Source organism: Phalacrocorax carbo, chromosome 6 (assembly GCF_963921805.1).
Source record: "Phalacrocorax carbo chromosome 6, bPhaCar2.1, whole genome shotgun sequence".
Taxonomy (NCBI): Eukaryota; Metazoa; Chordata; class Aves; order Suliformes; family Phalacrocoracidae; genus Phalacrocorax; species Phalacrocorax carbo.
Window position 1 is genome coordinate 18,506,008 of NC_087518.1, and position 13,569 is coordinate 18,519,576.

At 46.4% G+C, this 13,569-nt stretch overlaps 1 long non-coding RNA gene across 2 annotated transcripts in view; it reads left to right on the plus strand.

Annotated features, from left to right (window-relative positions):
* Nucleotides 1-8,798: 8,798 nt before the first annotated feature.
* Nucleotides 8,799-13,569, plus strand: part of LOC135313845 (uncharacterized) — a 32,355-nt gene continuing 27,584 nt past the window's right edge. Inside the window, exons 1-2 of one of the 2 annotated variants that reach the window (XR_010373336.1) lie at nt 8,799-8,924; nt 9,434-9,542. This is a non-coding gene — a long non-coding RNA (uncharacterized LOC135313845). The remainder of the gene's footprint in view (nt 8,925-9,433; nt 9,543-13,569) is intronic. The other variant, XR_010373337.1, reaches the window with a different exon arrangement.

Genomic DNA, 13,569 nt, shown 5'->3' on the forward strand with positions numbered 1-13,569 from the left:
TGATGATACTCATCTGCCTCTTAAACATTTGCTTTATTTTCTCCATTTCACTCTCCCACTGTCTGTTTGCTCTTCAATGCTGCACATGCTCATCCTGCCAGTCAGGGTAACAAGGAGCCCTGGTCAAGTCCTTCCTGCTGCCTAGCATCATGTCTTCAATTGGTATTTGAGACAGCAAATCATCCCAAAAGCTGTGCTTTGCTTAGAACAACCTACTATGCTTCTTCCATCATGTGGGCCTCTCCAGAAACAGCTCAGTTGGGCAGTATGTGCATACAGTAAGGAGACAGTAACTGTATCTCTTCCTGGGTGTTTTCCAGTAAACAATCACCATGCTTGTAGAAAGCAAAATTGAAAAAGAAGGTGTTATCCCTCCTGCATGAATCCTTGGGGCAGGATGGTGTAGTCTATGTACTTTCCATGAGGCTTTGGATGCCCCCAGTCTGCCTGTACTTCCAGGCTGGCCACCATATCTCTGGAAATGTTCAAGGAGGGAGAGATCATCTGCCATGAAGGCATCACTGCTGCAGGGTGCAAGTGGGATGGAGTGGGCAGGTACACATGAGCTGGGGACAAACCTCAGCTCCTTTGAGCTGGTGAAGTATCAAGCTGGGGAGTGGCAGGCACCCACTGTTTTCCTTGCTGGTAACCTTGCAAAGTCTGTGCAGACATTAAAGGCATGCAGCGGGCAGGAAAGGGGAGTGCAGAACAGGTGGAAACCAGATGTGAGCATGATTCATTTGAAAGTTTGTGCACAGACCTGTGGAGTATTGCTTTCTCTGCTCTTTCAAGTCCACCCAATGAACTGTTCCACAGCATGTGCACTAGTGGTACAATTAATTCCCTTGGCAAATTTGGCTTCTCCAACCATCTGATGGTATGTGTAGTCTGCTCCATGTCCGGTCATGATTCTGTCCTGGCTGGGTGTGTTCTACCATAGCTGTGTGCTCTAGGTCTGGCTCTGAAAGGGGGAAAGGTCTGCCTTCCCAGAGATCCCTGGAGCCTGCTCTTGGGGAGAAACATCTGAGTTGGCTATAGGGCAGTGAGCCTAATGGGGAAGGGAAGCCAGGCCAGCCTGAAGGGGGACCTGACTGCCCAAGACCAGCTGGAGGCTCCTCAGATGAACAGAAAATGGGTGCAGAGCCAGGGTACAGAGTTGGTGGGAGAAGGCACCTGGAGCCCATTATATTGAGTTTACAGCAGTCTGGAAGGCTCAGTGAAACCAAGCCTAAAAGAAAGGACTTGCCTTTCAAGGCAAGAGTGAGAGCAGGGTTTGTTTTTGGTTTTTTGTTTGTTTGTTTTTTTTTTTTTTTGTAGTTTTAAAGTTTTTACTGTAGTTCTTTATTCCAGAAGTTCACTGCTCTGGTAGGTGCTTGAGTAGGCGGGAGTCATGGAGGCTGCTGATGGCACACTTACACTAAGGAAGGGCATGGGTAGATCCAACTCAAAGCTCTTGAGCCTTTGAAAAGCCATTGCCAGATTTATCCCTTCAGCCAGTTTTGTGGCCTTCTTTCGCCAGCCAGGACTGCTTGCATCAGCATCAAGCCAGCACAACTTCTTTGCCCAACCAGTGACCCCAGTGGGAAGCCGGCTTTGGTGGACTGGAAGCATGCAGTGTCCCAGCAGTGCCTTCCAGAGCAGTCCCCAGGTACCCAGCCTGAAAGGATGTGTTGCCATAGTGAATCCTGTTTCCCACATTTTCCTTCACTGGTGGGAGCCTCATGAAACATGGGGACACCTTCTGCTCTTTCCCATGTCTTCAGAGTCCTTTGGGTACTGCAGGCCTGCTTTCTCCACCAGGGTGGTTCTTCTGCACGTTCCCCATGGGAAGAGCCATCAGTGTGGTCGTGATGCTGGAATTCATTACAAGATGACTGTGATGACTGCAGGAAATAAACAGTGAGAGCAGATGGGCTTCCAGAGACCAGAAATCCCATTTCTCTATGAACATCCTCAATAATTAGACACACATAAAAACAAAGGAGGGAAGAAAAAATATGCTGAAGGCTCAGGGCAGCCTGTAGGCAGAATTGTCTTGACACAAAAGTGAGCCTTCTCTCGTGGCTACAGCATGGTGTGAAACTGCAGGAGCTGTATGTGAATCACCTGATATGCTCTTTGCTTCATTTTGCTGTTACTCATTAAGCTGTTGCATGAAGATTTTCATACCACCGTTCCAAAGTATGGATATCTTTCATGCATTTCTTGTGACCTAGTTAACCAATTTAACAGGGATATTTTGTTCTCTTTTAAGGCCACTGTTGTGAAAATATTCTCTTTGCTTCTTTGATATGGAGGCAGTGACTAAGCCCCATTCTCCTTTGCCCCAGATCTTCCCACCTTCTCCAATGTGTGAATCCTGTTGTTCTGAGCAGAAATGCCTTGGCTGCAGCAAAAATTATACCCTAAATATGGTACTTAGCAATACATAGAAGATGGGAGAACTGGAGAGGGCTGTGTAGAAGCAATGGGTCATCTGAGGCATTAGGTATTGCTCGAAGCAAACCCTCTTGGCTCTAAACCTTGGACAATCTGGCCATCTTGTGCCAAAGGGGCTATGGATTTGTTGACTGTCCTCCAGCTGCTGCTCTTCCCTGGGGTTAATGCGTTGTGGTTATGCTGGCCTGAGGGAGAAGCCCAGCATGGACTGATCTTGAAGAACAGCAGCTTTGCATCAGCATTAGCACAATTAGGTCTACAGTCAGGAGGAGAGTAGCAAAAACTGGTGCAGTTTATGCTCCACTGGACTGACCTGGTGTCTTCTTCTGGGAGAAGAGAGATCTTAGATGGTCCTGAGAGATCTCAAATGGGATGTGAGGACTTACAGTGGTAAAGGAAGAAGATGTTAGATCTAGGAGTGGGATACAGATTGGACAAGTGCCTGTAGATAATGAGAGATAACTGATCAGAGTAAACTATTTAGGAGGCAGGTAGTTACAGCTGGTCAGGTAGTTTTTCCAGCAGTTTTGATTTTTTTCTTAGAAGGAATATTAAAATTTGATATGTAAACAATCTCCACAGTAAGTCTTGTATTTTCTACAGCAATTATGAGTTGTGCTCGGAAATGAAAAACTCTAAACCTAAAACCTATTTTATTTTTATTATTTCACATGAAAGCCCTGATGTTCACAGGATGGGGAGTCAATTGTCCAACCACTTCTACTGAAACTGGTGGTAACTTGCTGATTTTCTGGAGGTGATACTTGGTGTCTCCCATGAGGGCTAAGACATACAGTGAAACCCTGCTTTGATTTGAGAGTGTCCTGTCCTGGGTTTGCTCCATGAGAAGTGGCAGATTGCCCTAAAAGCTCCTTGAAATGTGCTCTAGCTACCACTCAGCCACAAACTCACACACAGTGCTTTAAATTGCTGGTGCAAATGAGAGTTGGTTTAAACAGTTCCTTGTCTGTAGTGATAAATGGAAACATAGAGCTCCAACATATGCAAAGATGCAAAATAATCCTGGAAGGGAGTAGCTAATCAGGCACTAAAACCCAGGACTGCATCCAGACAGAGATTAGACAGTTGCTCTTTAATCAAAGCAATTGAGCTCATGTGTGACTGCTAACAACACTGCCTTTCAACCTGAAATTGGAGTTAGAAAAGCAACATTTTCATGTAATTCCGTGAATATTACTATTATTTGTGCAGTGATCTGGAAACATTCTCTTTAACCATGGTCTGGGATCAGGTGCTGTCAACTGCCCATTCCTGCTAGAGCAGAAGTAAAATAGAAAGACGTCCTGTCTGGCGTGGTCCATTGCATTGCAGAGACCATGGCAAACCACTGCTTCTGAAGGTTAACGGCTTGCCAGGGCTTGCAACCAAATCCCTGCTGTGCTTGTCAGTGCAAGGATGATGCTGTCACTGCCTTGACCTTAGCTGACCAGCTCTGGCAGAAGCCAGGTGCCTGAGCCTGGGAACCACAATGCCCAAATGATCTGGTTGTGCATGACACCCAGACTTCACCACACTCATGCCTGGTTGATGATTTGGTGGTTTGATGTGTAGGCTGAGGCTCAGTCCCAGAAAACCTGTCCCTTAACCCCCCAGGCCGTGGCTCAAGCTTTATGTGTTCTTTGAGGTTCCATCACAAAGTATGGGTGTTGCTGTAGTGTGGCTTTAGCTTTCAGGCACAGCAAAGAGCTGGGCAGACCAAAAGGAGCTAAATCACCTTGGAAGTGTACTAAATACACAGCAGTCCCAGCAGCTGCCCCCTGCTGCGTAATGGAGCTGTGCAGATGTGAGAGCATGGGATTAGCAGGGCCTCAGGCTCCTTACTGTCAGGATTTAAAGATGGATTTGAGCCGCACGTCAGCCAGGAGCAGCTCAAGCACAGGGCAGCTGCCCTTGTGGCTGGTGCTCGGTTTCTCCTTGCTCTCCTGCACTGAATGCCAACTAGTTTCGCTCCTCACCAGGCTGCCTTTCTGCATGAGTACCTCTCTTTTCAGCTCTGGCAATGTCTGTTTGCCAAGCAGAGCTGGTGCTTACTAGAGCTCGCCGGACCCTCATGGACCTTACTCAAGCAAAACTGTTAATGACACTGGGAAGGTTGCCAGGTATGCAAGAACTGTCACCAGGTTTGCACCTCCAGCTTCATGCGGTCACTGAGATAATTACAGCCTGGGCTATTTCGTCCTTCCTAGCACATGGACAGGGTGGGTTTTTACCAGGCAAGCAGAGGTGGCAGCAGATAAGAAGTTCATTTGTGGCAATTTTCAAAGGTTTTGTAGCTTATTTATTTGTTCTGGGTGTGATAGCAGGTCAGCCAGTTTGTTTCTCTCTGGTCTTGGAAATCTTCCCATCAAAACTGGGTTGCAGACTATGCCTTTTTACTTCAAACCACTATATTTCCATTGCAATCTATTTGAGCAATGATGTTTGGATGAGCTTTGCCCATCAGTTTCTCCATGATGCTTCAAGGAATGGAGAAATAGAGCAACTCTGTTCATTTCCTCCGTGGGCTTTCATGTGGCAGTGACAGCTGGCTGGAGAGACCAGATATGAGTCCACCTGCTTCCCAATTTTGTAACTTAATTCCAAATATTTCACTGCTTATTGAGCATGACCTGCCTTCTACCTAGTGGAAAGAGGTGTATTGGGGACATTTCTGATTTTTCAGGATGAGAGAGGCTTTTCTCAGTCCTAGCATTATGCAGCAATAAGGAGTGCTTGTTGGAAGCACTGTGTGCAGATGGGTAGCAAGTAGCTCACTAGCTGTCCTGGCACTCTGCTCTTAAGTTTATCTTTCCTTGATGTTAATAATCCTCACCACTTTCCAGCTAGAACATTACTCTACAATGTGGGCCATGCTGAGTGCTAAAATAAAATAAAGCACTCGGGAATAGTCCCAGGCACATGATGTTCAATTGATATTAATCTTAAAATTCACCAATAAATAAAAGGTTGTAAAGATATTTGCAAGGAAGCCACCTTGATGCTTTTCCATTCGTAAAAGCTGAAATAATGGAATGGAGACATGCATGCAAGCAGATGAAGGAGAAGCTGCTGGGCAAAACCAGGAGAATAAAGAGATCTTCAGGTCATGTTCTGACAGCCTGTCCCTCTCTGTGGTGATGGACTACAGTATCCACTCCTTGTTAATTGATGCTGCTTATTGCCATCAGGAATGCAGGCCGGCCAGAAAGCATGCTGGAAACAGGCCAGCCACAAAAATGGCCATTCTGGGTTGATTTCTGTAGTGTTAGGAGGAAAACAAACAGGCTATAAAGGAAAATATGAGGGGGAGCTGGGACAACTGAAGGCAGCCCAGGGGAGAGACTCCTGACTAAAGGCAGACTGGTGGTGGTGGCTGCACCCAGCAATGCTTTCCAGAGTACCTCCCTGCACCCAGCAAGAAATCAAAGAATCACACAATGATAGGAGTTGGAAAGGGACCTCTGGAGATCATCTCACCCAACCCCCCTGCTTGAGCAGGTACACCCTCGGCAGGGTGCACATAAGAGAGATGCTCCAGTCCTCTGATCATCTTGGTAGCTCTCCACTGAACTCTCCTTGTCTTTCTTAAAACTGGACACAGTACTCCAGATGTGGCCTCACTAGGGTGGAGTAAAGGGGGAGAATAACCTCCCTTGACCTGCTGGCCACACTCTTTTTAATGCCTCCCAGGATACCGTTGGCCTTCTTGGCCACAAGGGCACATTGCTGGCTCATGGACAGCTTGTCCACCAGCACTCCCAGGTCCATCTCAGCGGAGCTGCTTTCCAGCAGGTCAGCCCCCAACCCGTACTGGCGTGTGGGGTTGCTCGTCCCCAGGTGCAGGACTTTACACTTGCTTTTGTTGAATTTCATGAGGTTCCCCTCGCGCAGCTCTCCAGCTGTCCAGGTCTCGCTGGATGGCAGCACAGCCTTCTGGTGTATCAGCCACTCCTCCCAGCTTGGTATCACCAGCAAACTTGCTGAGGGTATACTCTGTCCCGTCATCCAGGTCATTGATGAATATGTTGAATAGGACTCGACCCAGCACAGACCCCTGGGGAGCACCACTAGTGGCAGGTCTCCGATCAGATTCTGCACAGTGGATCACAACCTTCTGAGCTCTGTTGTTCAGTTCTCTATCCACCTCACCACCTTCTCTGTCAAGAATTAACATTGGATCAGAACAATCCCTATTTTTAACCATCTCTGACGTTTCCTAGCAGCCTTCTTTGACTAGTGCTGTCATGTTTCTGCCACTGGGGAAAAGAGGAATTCCTGTGCTGGCCCAGGGAGCTGCAGGACATTCCTAGCATGTCCTGCTTCACTTGCTGCCTTTTCCAGCGCTTCTGTCTGGTTGAAATAAGAGACCTTCCAAAATTTCTGACCAATTAAAACTCCTTGGAAGGCAGGCCTGGATTATCTTTCAATAAAGGAGGCTGATTGGAAGAAAAGTTAGCAATGCAGGTGGTGAACCGTGCAGCAATGCTTGGAGCAGTTTGCCCTCTGATGGCCAGTCGGAGCTTGCAGCTCCTGCTCTCCACCACGGCCACAGAGGTTTTTCTTTGGCTCAGGCAGCTCCGGACTCTGGATTACTGCATTGTGCTCCTTGCCTCTGTCCTTACTCCATCTTGATGATAATCTGTCAGGAAGGGAGAGCAGGGCGCTTGCTGGAGGAAAGCACTCTCATAGAGAGTGCCCAGCACCTTCTTCTCCAGCAGCATGCTTCCTTGAAGGCAGTTTTGGCTTCTTGGGAATACCATGAGCCTGCTCTGCATTTCACAGTTTGGTTGCTTGTTTGTGGTTTATTGAGACTCCTGTATAAGCTACAAAATATCCGAGGCTGCTACACTTCCATGAGAGCATGACAAGCATTTGCAGGCTGAAGCACCATTAGATACAAGCTCACTGGACATGTGTTCTGCATGGCTTCCATTGTGAGATCTCTCCTCTGCTCAGGGGCCACATCCCTCACAGATCCCACATGTTTAAGCAACCCCACGTTGGGGTGTGCCAGTAACTGGGGTGAAGAAAGTGATTGGCCTGGCACGGACTGGGGACATGTCAGCCACCCCTGAGCTCTGCTGGGCTGCTGGTATGGGAGCACCCCTGCCCTGGGAGAGCCCACAGGCTGCTCATGTTGTCTCTTGCAAACCACTTTACATCCCAGAGCAAAGCAGAGAGCAGGGGCCAAGGGACCAGTGATGGAGCAGGCACTCCCCAATAGTCAGCTCTTTTCAGGGATGAGGAGGAACTGTTTTGGAGGGGCATGTTTTTATCCTCATCTCTGAAAGAGGAAATGGGATCAACGGAACCACAAAGAAAAAAGCAATAAAAATAGAGAATTATTTAGATTTTGTCAGTGTTTTGCATTGTGAAACAAAAGAGTAAATACAAACTCCTGTTTTCCACACTTTCAATTTGTTGGTTTTTTTTTTTTTCCTGAGCATCTTCTGTAGGTTTCCAACCCCAAGCTACCCCTGCAGCCCCTGGCTATCTGCAGTGGACTTCTAGGCAGTATATGCATGTCAGTAATTCTCACCCTGGTGACGTATGGTGTCCCCAGCCCCTCTCTGGAGAAGACAAACATCAAAAATCTGATCCATGTTAACTGGCTGTTAGCACCAGCAATATCCAGAGTTTAATTTCTCAGTCTTTGAACAGATTGCAGCAAGCATGGAAAGCCAGATGATTTTAATGACAGTGTGCCCATTGAAGTCTCTGGTTTTAGGGGGGTTGTAATCATTTCCTCTTTCTCCCAGATAAAAGAAGTGCAGCGTAAGAGAAGTTCTTTGGCCATTGCTGGGTGGACATTTGAATATCTCATTTAATTTACTAGATAATGATCACATTTATGGAACAGCTTATTTTGATTTTCTCATTATCACTAACCAAGGTGATAACTTATTTAAACCACTTCTGCACCACTTCACTGACAATGAGAAATGTGGGAAGGGAAGTCATTCAGGGGAGCACATGGAGTCCTTGTGTAAGCAGGTTGATTCAGATGAACCTGCAATGGGAAATCCTCAGGTTTCTGATGAAGGTTACTAATAGGAAGCCATGTGAAAATGAGTAATTTTGCAAGGCCTGTGCTGTTGTCTGTTCAGGGAGAGCCATTGCAGGTCATTACAACTGGATTGCTGGCATCCAAGAACAGCATCAGGATTGTCCTCGACACCCTGTACTCCCACACTGCTGGAGCTGCAGTGGCTAAACCAGATGTCAAAGATTTTTCTTCCGAGACCATATGAAGTCTGTGCTGACTGTCAAAAGATTGATACATTGACTACCAAGAGGACTGAAGCAAATGATGAATGAGATCAGAGATGAATTTGCCCTAATTCTAATATGTTATTTGTAGGAGCACCGAGTGTTTCCACTGATTTGGAAAGCAATTTAATCCTCTGCCACTGAGAAGGAAATGGTTGTGTAAGTCTGAAGAAGGAATGCATCATAATCCCAGAAGATGTAGGCAACAATTTCTGGTACTGGAGATTTGGCAGAAATTTGGGGTAGAAGTGGAACAGGGGGAGCTTTAGCTGATAGATTTCAGCAATGGTCAGTGGGATGAAGGACACCTAGGGTCTTCTGGTATCTATGGGCTGTTGTGTCTGTGTTCATATCCTTACCCGTGTAATGGTAGCAAGATCAATTATCTAGTGTTTTTACAGGGAAGAGAGCAAGCTGTCATGCTGCTAAGCCTCCTTCCCCACATCAAAGTGCTTCTAAAGTCCTACTACGGGAGGGGGTGGGGTCCCAACTTCAGAGTCAGCCATGGAGGAGAATCACCTGATGGCACAAAGGCCCAGGGAGCTCTGACGTCATCTTCTTATTTGTCCAGTGTGACAGATGATGAACAAACCTACCAGCTGCCCAAATAAAACAGAAAGAATGTGACTGAAGAATTATGTCCACAAGCATGCTTTCAAGAAATACCACCTTTTCTGAAGTCTTATGCAGACCTCCTAGAGTAAAACTATTCCTCTTATTTCAGTTTGCTTCTAAAGAAGGAGGTGCACAGAAAGGTCCTGGAGTATTAAGGTACTTGACTGTCTTTGATGGTGTCTCCCTAGGACCTTTGGAGAGCTCAAATGAAAAGCCAGGTATGCGTTGCAGGGGATTTGTTTTTCCAAATGGAAATTGTAAGACAAGGAGAAAGACTGTCCTTTCAAAAGCAAGAAACTCTGGATTCCAGTTGTAAATCAGACTGTCAGTCCTTCTTGCATCCATTATATAAAATATGTGCTTGACCTGTAGCTGTTTAGGAATAATTCTTAAAATACTCTATTAAGTACCAGCATCACAGCTGTATCTAAAAAGCCCTTTATGATGGGCTGTCCTGCCTTCAAATCCTACTCATTTTATGCTACTTGCTGACAAGTTGTAATTTTCCAGTAAACCACTCGGAATAAGCTTCATGCAGATATTAATGATATAATAACTCTTTGAGAAGTCACCAAGAGTGAAATATGGAAGGCAAAGGCATTTGCCTTTGGCATTTGGCCACTTCATGTCCTGCTTGGCTTCTAGACAGTGGGTACAAATTCTGTGTGTAGATGGTTGATTTTTAATCCCCAAATCACAGTGATAAGTCGAGCAGTTACCTACAGGATTGGGTTGGTTAGGATGGGAGTGCCTGGTTGCAATTTCTGTCCAGACTTAGGGCAATGAGGTGCCCAATTCCCATCAACTTCGGTAGCAGTCAGGTGCCATATTCACTTAGGTTCCTTTGATGAGTCCAAGCTGTTACCACTTGTACTCCTCATTGCATTTCTACTCTCAGCCTTATGGAGAGGGTTGACTGCAAGTTGTGTGACATGGGTGGGTGGCTGAGGTGCACTGATAATAAATGGTATGGTCAGACATGCTTGGGGGTACCACTGCTGCCTTTGAAAATTGCCCAACTGCACACAGATCCAGGAAAGGAAGTACTGGGAGGAACTGCTGGCCAGACCACCTAGCTGATGAATAAATCCTCAAATGCATTAGCCCTACAGTTACACATCTGCTGTCCGATGGTGAGTGAGGGAAATTCTATAGAGTGAGCTTGTTCCATGCAGCTTTAGTCTTATTAGCTTTTGGAGGAAACCCAGGAAAAGTTATATTGGAAAGCTGAAAGCTATTATGGCAGGATAGCTGCTAAGTGGCTTGGTATGTGCCCTTGGGGACCAGCTCTCCCAACTTTATGAAAAATTATATGATCTATTTCTCCAGTTTTGTCTCACTGCAGGCCCAGTGTGGTGTCTTCTACAAAAGGATCATGATGCTCAGCAGTTGCTGTAGTATTTTTTTTTTTTTTGGTGGGTAGGACAAAAAGGGAAATAAGCAAGAAAATGGTGAAAATGCAAAGTACAATATTGACTTGCTTCTACTTGGAGGTCAGTAAGTTGCTGGACACAGTGGATTTTTAGGTCCTTTCAATTACTCATCTTAGGTATCTCCTAGTATTATTCATGGATGTTAAAGAGAGGAACATAGGATTTTTCCTCTCTGCCAATTATTTCATCAGTACACAGTCTTCAGGGCAGCTAGTGGGCATCACCAACACCTGTGAACCTCTCCTCCTTCCCCACCTTACCACCGCAGCTGCCTGGTGTATCTGTTGAGCTGTTAACTCGGGGCTAGTGCTCCCACTGGAAAGAGCATTTACTGATGTCTTGTCTCAAGTCTGGAACAAGCTGGGAGGACATTTGGGAGGACATTTTGAAGCATGGGGGAGCAGCTGAGCTGTGACTTGAGCTGTGCTTTAAGGGAAAAAGGCAGGTAATCAATTCTTACAAATAGCTCAAGCTTTTGGAGGATTGAACCGGTTGGGAGCTGATAATTATCTTCCTTGTCCTTCCTCTTGTTTTGAAGGAGCAAACCATGCTATTTTTGACAATCTATGAGCACCTCTAACATTCATGGAAGGCTTAGTTGTCTATTTGGGCCCAGGGCTGGTTGAATGGTACTGTGTAGCCGGAAGAGGATGAGAGGGTCCGAGCCACTGGTTTCCATTACTTAAGGTGACTGTGCAGTGTTCCCCCTCCATTCACTCACAGTGCAAGTGCTCTGTGTCCCACCTAGTGAAGTCATTAGGAGGGACCTGCCAAAGCCTCCACATAACTCTTAACACCTGCTGTATGCCCATGAGCTTGGACTGAATCATCTCCCACTGCATGTCCTGACAGAAAGTCACTGTGATTCAAGAGATCCCATGAAGAAGGCAGCTGGGCTGGCTGGCTGGGGACAGCTGCCAGACAAGGGAGACTTTCTTTGTGCCATTACACTGCTGATCCTAGTCTGCTCAAAAGCAGGTATGGTCTAGAGCAAACAGGACATCTCAGACATGCTTTTAGGCTTAGAAAGGGGAAAGGAATGAATAAAAACAGGGAGAAAAGTATGACAACAGGGAGGGAGGGAGGAAAGCCATTTTGGCTAGGCAGTCCTATGCAAAAGCCTCCTCCCATCATCCCTGTCACACAAAAGAGACTCCAGTGCTCTCCAGAAAACCAGTGAAAGGTAGACAGGGCAGCAAGCAGAGGTTGGAAAGCTTTTTTACATGCACTGATGGTCAGTGGCCCACAAAAATGTTGTCTTTTCTGCTTCAGAAGATAATGTGTGGCATTGAGAGAGCAGTGCTGCACCTCAGCCTGTGTTGTGGTGGAGCATCCTGGCGAGGAAAGTGGCTGGGTTTTTTGGAGTAAGGAAATATCTGAGCATGGTGTAGGCACTGTGGGTACTTAAGAGGGCCATGGTCATCACCAGGAGGCATCTAATGTTTCATCTAGTCAAAGGATGAGCCAAGATGAAACTGTGGTGACCTGTAGTGCATGGCAGCTGCTTCATCTCCCCTGTGACATGAGTGGATAAAGGGGAAAGGAGGCTGCTAACCAGCCTGCACCTCCAAACATGGTTATTTTGTTGTCTTTAGCAGACTAGGCAGCAAGACTAATGATTAGTCCTTTGAAGTTCCTGGCCCTCTCCCCACCCCCATGCATTATGCTTGTGGCTGGCTGAGGCTGAACGCTGTCTCTGCGTGTGCAAGGAGCTGTCATGCTGTCATGAGCTAGTTCAAACTGGCAGCTAATGCTTGATTTTACATTATAACTCATTTTTCCCCCCATGCCGACTATACATGTCTCTTCATGCCGAGGCTGTGTCATTTCCGTTTGTTTCTACTTATTACATCTCTCTTTGGTTGGACTCACTTCCTCACTGCCTGCTGAGCACACGTGAAATTTCAGTTGTGTCCAGAGCTGTGCAGACTTGTAGCACTGCATTTCTGAGCACCCGCTCCTCTCTGCACCAGCCTTGTTGGTCCCAGATGAAGAGATGGCACAGGCTGAGTGAGCGTTGAGTGGCACCAAGCCAACCGGGCAGTGAAGCTGACAGCTTGCTGCTGCTGCTCTCATAGTAGGTGTGGTGTGATTAACAACAAAGGTCTAAGAACAAATGAGTAATCTCCCTTTCACTCCCAGCTTTTCTGCCTTTCATTATTTAAAAAAAAACAAACACAAAACCAAAAACGAAAATCTCTTTGTACTCCACTGCTGAGCTCCTGAAGGCCACTAAATGGCCCTTTGCACTTCATTGCCATCATGTATCCCTACAATCAGTGTGGCTCCAACTGAACCTAGAGCCTCCCTGTGCTCACAAGCATTATGCCTAAGACAGCGGGGATGTCTTGAGGTGTCACCAGACATAAGCAGAGCAGATGGGGGACTTTGCCCCATCTTCCAGAGGGTGGTTGTGGGTTGTCCAGAGATGGATGGGAAGCCTGAGGCAGAGACTGGTGCTTAATGTGAATCCCTTGAGCCCTAGTAGAGGGCTTTTAAACTTCTGACCATCCTTTCTCACCCAATCTGGAAATACAGCAAAGTGCCTATCCACTGTTAAGCATGTGAGTAGTTTTGTTGCTGATTTGCAAAGCCTGCTGACCACCAGATACCTGAAAATCACCCCTTCTAAGGTGTCCCAATTTAAGAATACAAAAATAAAAGAACTTAGTCCATTTAAATCTTATGGCAAGTCATTTAAATCTTCTAGGAGCAAAGGACAAGCTGTTCAGCTCTTGTTAAAAGAAGTGCTGTAGAAGTGCAAGGATATACATCCTTCATGAAAAAAACCACTGTTTTCAGATTGCCATGT